Source organism: Saccopteryx leptura, chromosome 2 (assembly GCF_036850995.1).
Source record: "Saccopteryx leptura isolate mSacLep1 chromosome 2, mSacLep1_pri_phased_curated, whole genome shotgun sequence".
Lineage (NCBI taxonomy): Eukaryota > Metazoa > Chordata > Mammalia > Chiroptera > Emballonuridae > Saccopteryx > Saccopteryx leptura.
Window position 1 is genome coordinate 96,981,074 of NC_089504.1, and position 10,886 is coordinate 96,991,959.

Sequence of the window (10,886 nt, forward strand, 5' to 3'; positions counted from 1 at the left end):
CGCTGCCTCCCTGCCTCTCACCAAAAAAAATAAAGAAAGAAAATTAAGAAAAATAAAACAGAGCAGGAGTGGCCATACTAATATCAGACAAAATAGACTTTAAGTCAAAGATTACAAAAGACAAAGGACATTATTTACTAATGAAAGGTTCAATATAACAAGAAGATATAATAATTATAAACATTCATGTAACTAAGGACAGTCCATCAAAATACAGGGAGCAAAAACTGACAGAATTGAAGGGACAAATACAGAGTTTGTACGATACTAGTTGGAGACTTCAATATCCCACTCACAATAATGAACAGAACAACCAGACAGGAAACAAGAAAGAAAATTGAAGACTTAATTAACCAACTGTATCTAACAGAAATATACAGAACACAGCATACACATTCTTCTTAAGTGAATGTGGAATATTTTTCAAGACAGAACATATAAATAATAAATTCTCAATGATTTTCTTAGCAGTGAGAGAGACAGAGATAGAGAGACAGAGAAAGGGACAGATAGGGACAGACAGACAAGAAGGGAAAGAGATGAGAAGCATCCATTTTTCACTGTGGCACCTTAGTTGTTCATTGATTGCTTTCACATATGTGCCTTGACTCGAGGAGGAGGGCTACAGCAGAGCGAATGACCCTTTGCTCAAGCCAGCGACCTTAGGCTTGAGCCCAACGTTATTGGCTTGAGCAAGGAGTCAGTAGCTCTGCTGTAGCGCCCCTCTACCTCCCCACCCCCAGTCAAGGCCCATGTGAGAAAACAATCAATGAACAACTAACATACTGCAACAAAGAATCAATGGTTCTGATCTCTCTCCCTTCCTGTCTATCTTTCCCTGTCTCTCTCTCTCTCTCTCTCTCTCTCTCTCTCTCTCTCACTTAAAAAAAACAAACAAACAAAAAAATCTCCCAACAAAGAAAAGTCCTAGACCTGCTGGCTTTACTGGTTAATTCTACTGAAGAACTAATACCAATACTTCTTAAACTTTTCTCAAAAATTAAAGAGAAGAGAACACCTCCTAACTTATTCTTTCAGGTCAACATAATCCTGATACCAAAGCCAGATAAGACACTACAAGAAAGGAGAGCTAAAGACCAAAACTTCTTATAAACATTGATGCAAAAATCCTCAACAAAACACTAGCAAGCAGAATTCAGCAGTATATTAAAAAGGTTATAAACCAGATGAAATAGATTTATTCTTGGAATACAAAGAATTCTTTCACCATACATATAAAAATTGATCAGTGTAATATGCCACATCAACAAAATAAGAAGAAAAACCATGATTATCTATCTCAATTGATGCAGAAAAAACATTTGACAAAAATACAATATGCTTTCTTGTTAAAAACACTCAAAAAATAAATAAAAGGAAACTAATTCTCTCTAATAAAAACCATGTATAAAATACCTATGACAAATATAGTAGTGGTGAAAGACTGAAAACTTTTTCTTTAAGATCAAAAACAAGGCAAGAATACCCCCTTTCATCACATATACTCAAGCTAATACTAGAAGATTTAGCCAGAGAACATATGTAAGAAAAAGAAATAAAAGGCATCCAAATTGGAAAAGACAATTAAAATGATCTCTGCAAATATAATCTCTTATGTATAAAACCCTAAAGACTCCACCAAAGAAGCTGTTAGGTCTAATAAGCGAATTAAGCAAAGTAGCAGGATACAAAGTCAACACACAAAAACTCAGTTGTATTTATATACAAAAACAATGAAAAGTCTGAAAAGGAAATTACAAAACAATTTGATTTATAATACTGTCAAAAATAAAGTAGGCAACAATAATAATAAAGTAGGCAAAGACTTGTGCAATGAAAACTATAAAACATTGCTGAAAGATATTAGACATAAATAAATGGAAACACACCCCATGTTCATGAATTGGAAGACCTAATGTTGTTAAAATGTCAATATTACCCAAAGTAGTTTACAAAGTCAATGGAATCTCTATAAAAATTCCAAGAAAAATTTTTGCAGAAATGGAAGAACCCATCCTAAAATTCATATGGAATCTTAAGGGATTTTGAATAGCCAAAAGCCATCCTGAACAAGGATGAAACTGGAATACTCTCCTCTACCAATTTCAAAACTTACTACAGGCCCTGGCCGGTTGGCTCAGTGGTAGAGCATCGGCCTGGCATGTGGGGGACCCGGGTTCAATTCCCAGCCAGGGCACATAGGAGAAGCGCCCATTTGCTTCTCCACCCCCCCTCCTCCTTCCTCTCTGTCTCTCTCTTCCCCTCCCGCAGCCAAGGCTCCATTGGAGCAAAGATGGCCCGGGCGCTGGGGATGGCTCCTTGGCCTCTGCCCCAGGCGCTAGAGTGGCTCTGGTCACGGCAGAGCGACGCCCCGGAGGGGCAGAGCATCGCTCCCTGGTGGGCAGAGCGTCGCCCCATGGTGGGCGTGCCAGGTGGATCCCAGTCGGGCGCATGCGGGAGTCTGTCTGACTGTCTCTCCCCGTTTCCAGCTTCAGAAAAATACAAAAAACAAACAAACAAAAAAAAAAACTTACTACAATAAGGTAATACTTTATGCTCATTAGGATGTCTACTATCAAAACAACTAAAATCAACAAGTGCTGGTGTAGATGTGGAGAAATTAGAACATGTCTACTGTCAGTGGGAATGTGAAATGATGCAGATACTACTAATAATAGTATGAAGATTCCTTTAAATATTAAATATAGAATTATCATATGGCTGAGTAATTTCACTTCTGGATTACACCCAAAGAATTTAAAGCAAGGTGTTGAAAAGATGTTTTCCCACCTATGTTTGTAGCAGTATTATTCACATAGCTAAAATGTGGAAGGAATCAAAGTGTCCATCAATGGATGAATGAATAACAAAACTGTGGTATATACATACAATGGAATATTATTCAGCCTTATAAAGGAAATTCTGTAATATGCCACAACATGTATGAAACTTGAGAACATTATATTAAGTGAAATAAGCTAGTTACAAAAAATGATGATTCTAGTTATATGAGGTACTTAGAATAGTCAAAATCATAGAGATAGAAAGTATAATATAATGGTGGTTTCTTGGGCTGGGGAGGAGAAAATAGGGAGTTAATGTTTAATAGATAAGGAATTTCAGTTTTGCAAGATGAAAAGTTATGGCGTTGGATGGTAGTGATGATTGCACAACAATGTGATTATATTGAATATTACTAAATTGAACCCTGAAAGTGATTAAAATGGTAAGCTTTATGTCATATGTATTTTAACACAATAAAAAATTTAACCCTAGACAAGACACAGTTCTGGACCTGCCTAACAAAGCCTAACAACAAACTCTAGAATATCTGTAAAAATGCAAAGATATATGGCACCCAACAAGGTAAAATATGCAATGTCTGGAATTCAATGAAAAATTATCAGGCATATGAAATAGCTTAAAAACACAGCCTGAATGAGGAATGTATTAGTTTCATGTTGCTTTTGTAACAAATTACGATGTACTTAGTGGCTTAAAATAACATGAGCTTATTATTTTATAGTCCTGAAGATCAGAAGCCTACACTGAGTCATCAGAGCTGCATTCCTTCCAGAGCCTCAAGGGGAAAATGTGTTTCCTTGTCTTTTCCAGATTCTAGAAGCTTCCCACCTTTCTTGGTTTATGGCTCCATTATACTTACCTCTGTTTCCATCATAAAATATCTCTCACTCTGACTCTGATCCTCCTGTCTCCCTCTTATAAAAACACTATGCATATGGTCCACTCAGATAACACAGGTTTAGAACAGGGGTCCCCAAACTACAGCCCACGGGCCACATGCGGCCTCCTGAGGCCATTTATCCAGCCCCTGCTGCACTTCCAGAAGGGGCACCTCTTTCATTGGTGGTCAATGAAGGGAGCGCATTGACCATCTCATTAGCCAAAAGCAGGCCCATAGTTCCCATTGAAATACTGGTCAGTTTCTTGATTTAAATTTACTTGTTTTTTATTTTAAATATTGTATTTGTTCCCGTTTTGTTTTTTTACTTTAAAATAAGATATGTGCAGTGTGCATAGGGATTTGTTCATAGTTTTTTTTATTGTCCGGCCCTCCAACGGTCTGAGGGACAGTTAACTGGCCCCCTGTGTAAAAAGTTTGGGGACCCCTGGTTTAGAAGATAAAAACATGAACATCTTTGGTGGGAAGCATTAGGCTACCTACCACAAGGAGAAAAATTAAGAAATGGTACTGACTCAGAAATGCAACAGATGATAGAATTAATAAGCAGAAAAATTGATGTTATTATGACTGTACTCCATATGTTTGAGAAAGTAAAGAAAATATAAAGCATATTTAATGAAAAGTTGGAAGATAAAAAAATCTAAATCAAACTTCTAGGGGTGAAAACTACAATGTGTAAAATGAAAAATATACAATGATATGAATGAATTAAGCATTGCAAAACTTGGAGACATTGCAATAGAAACTCTCCAAAGTGATTAGAAAAAATTAAAATAACAGCAACATTGTGTGAAGCAATATCAAGTTGATAAATATACATGGAATTGGACTTTCTAAATAGAATGGACTGAAAGAATATTTTTTAAAAATATTTATCAAATTTGATGAAAATTATAAACCCAAAGATTCAAGAAACTAAACAAACCCAAAATGTAAGAACTATGCAGAAAATGACACTATATAATCACACAATACAATCAAATTGCTTAAAACCATAAAAAAGAAAAATTTTAAAGGTGTCTTCCAAAAGTCATATCACCAGAAAGATAAAAATTACATCAGATTTTTCATCATAAACAATGGAAGCTAGAAGACAGTGGAGCAGCTTCCTTAAAATACTAAATAACAGGAAAGAAACAAACAACAAACAAAAACCCTATTAACCAAGAATTATTACCCAGCAAAATATCTTTATAGAAGTAAGGCAAAATAAGGACATTCCAGACATAGAAAAGATTAAAGAATCTTTGCTATAAAAAATGTCAAGTAATAATTTTACCAGACAGAAACCTAGACAGACCCAATTAATAAAGTCCACCAGAAATAGTGACTATATAGTTATGCATAATTTCTTATTATTTTAATCTCTAAGAAATAATAATTTGTCAACTGTTTAATGAAAGTGTAAAGCAAAGTAATAACTATGTACACTAATTAGCTGGTGTCACCATAACAAAATACCATAGATTGGATAGCTTAAACAAGGAAAATCTATTTCCTTCCAGAAGGAGGCTGGAAGTCCAAGAGGGCTCTCTCCCTGGATTTCAGACACCTTCTCACTGTGTCCCCACATGGCAGAGAGAGAGAGAAATTTCTCAGGTTTCTCTTTTTTTTTTTTTTTTTTACAGAGACAGAGAGTGAGTCAGAGAGAGGGATAGACAGGGACAGACAGACAGGAATGGAGAGAGATGAGAAACATCAATCATTAGTTTTTCATTGCGTGTGTAATCCCTTAGTTGTTCATTGATTGCTCTCTCATATGTGCCTTGACCGCGGGCCTTCAGCAGACCGAGTAACCCCTTGCTGGAGCCAGCGACCTTGGATTCAAGCTGGTGGGCTTTTTGCTCAAACCAGATGAGCCCGCGCTCAAGCTGGCGACCTCGGGGTCTCGAACCTGGGTCCTCTGCATCCCAGTCCAACGCTCTATCCACTGCGCCACTGCCTGGTCAGGCAAGGACACTAATCTTCTTGTGTCAAAGCCCTACCCTTGTGACCTCATTTAACATTAACTATCTCCTTATAGGTCCTATATCCAAATAGAGTCATATGGGGGTTAGGTATTCAGTATATGAGATTTTTAGAGGGAGGACACAATTCTGTTCATAGCACCATGCATTGTACAATTTATAATGTATATGGAAGTAAACTTTCTATGTATATATGACAGCAATAACACAAAGTCTTAGAGCAAAGAAATGAATGTATTGTACATTGTCATAAGGTTCTTCTACTATGTATGAAGTAGTACTCTATCACTTGAAGTTAGATTGAAATGAGTTAAAAATGTATACTATAATTCTAAAACTTCCACTAAAATAAACAACAAAGAATAAAACAACAAAGAAGATTAAACAGAATCATACAAAGTATTCATTTGATCCAAAGAAAAGTAGAAAAAGAGGTAAAAGGGAAGAAAGACTAAATGGAACAAATAGAAAACAAATGGCAAGATGGTAGATTTAAATAAAACCACGTCAAATAATCACATTGAATGAAAATGGTCACAGACATTTACTTCAAGAAAAAGGAGTAGAAGAACGTTTCTCTATTTCTCCTGCTAAGTAGAACTAAAACCTCCAAATAATATATATACAAAACAAGCATAAGAAGCCTCTGACAGATGAGAAGAAAACAGGCTGGTTAGGGACTTCCCACCCTGGGAACAACATAATAGTGAATTCCAGTGATTTTCTTTTAGTTCATAAATCCAAGACTTGTTAGGGAATCCAGCAATAGGAAAACACCAAGAGGCACAGGCAAAAATTTTGAAAACTTAAATGGAAGGCAGCTCTCTCAGTAACCAAAGGACCACAAAAGGGAAAGCCTAGAAAAATAGAAAAAATGTTAAAACCGTAACTGCTCTATTCAAGCCAAATACCAAAGTAGAAACAGCAACCCGAACTGCAATCTCACCAGCAAAGGCTGACAGTGGGACCTAGTATTCTATCTTTGTCAGGCATTAAAGAGGATTCCTAAGTCCCCTGTGAAAGTGGTTTTAAGGAAGCCCAGGTGGAGCCAGGGCTTTCATCACTGCCAGGAAGTATAGAGGCATGCCCAGTGCTGTCACAATGGACTACATGGGGAGCCTGGACTTCTACCTCAACCAGTGATTATAGGACAACCCACACCCTCCACACTGGGTGAAGTCAGATGAGGCCTAGTGGAGAGTCACCACTCATTGAAAATGAGTTAACCAGGGTTGTATCAGAGGAAAACTGGACGGGAGCTGGAGTTCCTATACATGCCTAATAACAGCAAAGAAACTGAGAGAGAAATCTAGGTTTCTATCCCATGTGGAAGTACCAAAGCAGAGCTCCACCTCACTTCTGTCAAAGGAATGTCAAAAGAAGCCAACTAAGAGAAGATTTAAATGAGAAACCATGTCTTGTAATACAATTTTAAAAATAAGCTGGTTCTAATATTTGATTAGATTACTCAACTTGAGTAATAAAAAAGAAACTCAATCAAGAGATGCCAATATTGCTTGACTGATGGTGGCAGAGTGAAAAGAGCCACCATCCACCTGGGATGCTGAGGTCCCAGTTTTGAAACCTTGAGGTTGTCAGCTTGAGCATGGGCTCATCCAGCTTGTGCACAGGGTTGCTGGCTTGAGTATGGGATCATCAACATGATCCCATGGTCACTGGCTTGGGCCCAAGGTTGCTGGCTTAAGCAAGGGATAACTGGCTCGGCTGGAGCCCCTGGTCAAGGTAAGTATAAGAAGCAATCAATGAACAACTAAAGTGATACAACTGAGTTGATGCTTCTTATCTCCCTTCCTACCTGTCTCTCTCTCTCACTAAAAGAGAGAGAGAGAGATGCCAACACCCAAATGACAGAAATGTTATAATTATCTGACATGAATTTAAAGCAGCCATCTGAAGATACTTCAGTGAATAATTTAAGCATGCTTAAAACAAATGAAAATTGAAATCTCAGGAAAGAAATAGAAATTCTGAAGAACCAAATGGAAAATTTTAAACTGAAATATATAAAGAAAAAACTCAATATATGGACTTAATATCAAAATGGAGAAAAGAGAGAAAAGAACAGTGAACTTGAAGATAGAACAATAGCAATTACTCCAACTAATGAACAACAAAACAGACTAAATAACAAAAAGTATCAGACCCAGGGACCAGTGGGTTTATCACAAAGATTTACATTATTGGATCCCATTGAAGAGGAGAAACAGCAGGAATGGAGAAGTACAAGAAGAAATAATAGATAAAAACTTCTCAAATTTGGCAAACATATAACTACAGACTGAAGAAGCTGAGCAAACCTCAACTATGCTAAACCCAAACAAATCCACGACAAGACACAGTATAGTCAAACTTCTAAAAACAAAGGATAAAGAAAAAATATCTTGAAAGCAGTGAGAGAGAAATGACATTTTACCCATGGGGGAAAACAATTAGAATGACAGTGTACTTCCCAGTAGAAATCATGGAGGCCAAGAAGTGACAAAACGTTTTTCAAGTGCTAAATAAAACAAGAAAACCATCAATCCTGAATTCAATATACTTCAGAAATAAAGGAGAAATCAAGACATTCTCAGATGAAGTAAAACTAACAGGATTTGTTGCCAGCAGATCTGCCGTAAAAGAATGGCTAAGCCAAGGGAATTTTTCCAACAGAAAGGAAATAATAACAAAGGAAGTCACAGAACACTAAGAATGAAGGAAGAAAAATGAAAATAAAAAAGGGGTGGAGTAAATTCCTCTTGAATTTCTAAATTATGTATGATGGTGAAATTTAAAAAAAGATAACATGAATGTTGCTAGTTTTCAGTATATTTAAGACAATTATAAATAGTGGAGGGTAAAGGGACATAAAAGGAGGTAAGTTCTCTACCCTTCACTTTAATAAGTAAAATATTGACACCAGTAAATAGTGATAACTTAACATGTACATAATGTAATATGTAGAGAAAACATTAAAGAAGATATACAGAGATACCATATTTTCCCATGTATAAGACGCTCCCAGGTATAAGACACATCTTAATCTTGGGGACCAAAATTTGAAAAAAAAAATGTGTTGCATAAGTTATTGAACTCAAGTTTTATTCATCATAAAATTCATACAACTCCTCATCACTTTCAAAATTTCTATCCATTAGCTTGTCCTCATCTGTGTCTGATGACAAATCACTGTCTTCATATATTGCCTTGTCTTCAGTTCCATCTATGGCATTTGAAATGCCATAACCACTATATAAGATGCACCCAGTTTTTAGACTCCAATTTTTTTTTAAATGGTGCATCTTATACATGGGGAAATATGGTACATTAAAAACTATTTAGATAGCCTGGCCTGTGGTGGCATAGTGGAGAAAGCATTGACGTGCAATGCTTAGGTCACAGGTCAAAACGCTGGGCTTGCCCAGTCAAGGCACATATGACAAACAATTAATGAACAGCTAGAGTGAAGCAACTATGAGTTGATACTTCTCATTCTACTTCCCCCCTCTTTCCCCTCTTTTTGTAAAATCAATAAATAAAATATTTTTGAAAAAGAATCAATGAATGCATAAATAAGTGGAACAACAGATCAACATTTCTCTCTCTCCCTCTCCCTCCAGATCTCTCTAAAAATCAAACAAAAAAACAGCAATTAGATAAATCAAAATAGAATTCTAAAAATTGTCAAATAACCCATGGAAAGGTAGGGAAAATAAGACAAAAAGTCAAAACAAACAGAAAGTAGAACATAAAATCGATGACTTAAGCCTTAACATATCAACTATTACATTATATATAAAGGGTCTAAATGCACCATTTAAAAGACAGAGACTGGCAGAGTAGTTTAAAAACATGACTCAAATATCTGCTACCTACAAGCAACTCATTTCAAATGGAATAATATAGAGTGAAAGTTAAAAGATGAAAAAAATATATCATGTGAACAGTAATCAGATAAAGCAAGAGTTGCTATTTTAATATCAAATTAGATTTCAGAAATAAAATTTCCAAAGGGAATGAGAGCCATTATATAATGCTATAAAGGTCAACTCACCAAAAAAACATAGCAACCCTAAGAGTGATGCACAAATAAACAGCAGAGCTGCAAAACATGTGAACCCAAAACTAATAGAATTGAAAAGAGAAATAGACAAATATGCAATTATAGTTGGAGACTACAACACCTCTCAACAATTTGTTAAACAAGACAGAAAATCAGCAAGGATATAGAACAACAGAACAACACTATCAAAAACAGTATCTAATCAACATTTATTGAACACTTCACCCTATAACAACTGAATATACATTTTTTTAGCACTCACATAACATACATCTAAATAGGTCATATCCTGGGCCATAAAGCAAACCTTAGTAAATTTAAAAGAAATTAAAACAAGATGTGCTCTTTAATGACAATAAAATAAAACTGGAAATTAATAACAAAGATAACAGGCGCTCACTTCAGCAGATATGTACTAAAATTGGAATAATACAGGGGAGATTAGCATGGTTCTTACACAAGTACAACACACAAATTTGTGAAGCATTATATATATATATATATATACTATATATATATATATATTTAGAGAGACAGAAAAGGAAAGGGATGAGAAGTATCAACTCATAATTGCATCACTTTAGTTGTTCATTGATTGCTTCTCATACATGCCTTGACTGAATTGCTTCAGCTGAGCCAGCGACCTTGGGCTCAAGCCAGTAATCTTGGGCTTCAAGCCAACAACCTTTGGGCTCAAGCCAGAGACCCTATGCTCAAGCTGGTGAACCTGTACTCAAGCTAGCAACCTTGGGGTTTCTAACCTGGGACTTCAGTGTCCTAGGTCAACACTCTATCCACTGTGCCACCACAGATCAGAAGTGAAGCATTTTATATTAATATATATAATAATAAAAAAGATAACAGGAAAGTATATATATATATATCTTATATATACTTGAAAACTAAACAACACATTTTAAATAATTCATGGGTCAAAGAAGTCTCAAAGGAAAATTTAAAATACATTGAATTGAATGAGAAGGAAAATACAACACATCAAAATTGATAGATACATGAATTTACCAGAACTTCCAACTGCCCTTTTGTTGTCCTGCCTGGCCGCCTGACCTCACCCTTACTTACTAGACAATCGCCCCTGAGGCAGAAAAGTTCCAGGAAGCTGGTCAACCGCCCCAAGGAGGAGCGTTCC

At 36.1% G+C, this 10,886-nt stretch overlaps 1 non-coding gene across 1 annotated transcript; it reads left to right on the forward strand.

Annotated features, from left to right (window-relative positions):
- Nucleotides 1-10,131: 10,131 nt before the first annotated feature.
- Nucleotides 10,132-10,234, forward strand: LOC136396552 (U6 spliceosomal RNA). Its single transcript, XR_010749822.1, has one exon. It is a non-coding gene; the product is annotated as a U6 spliceosomal RNA (small nuclear RNA).
- The last annotated feature ends 652 nt before the right edge of the window (nt 10,235-10,886 follow it).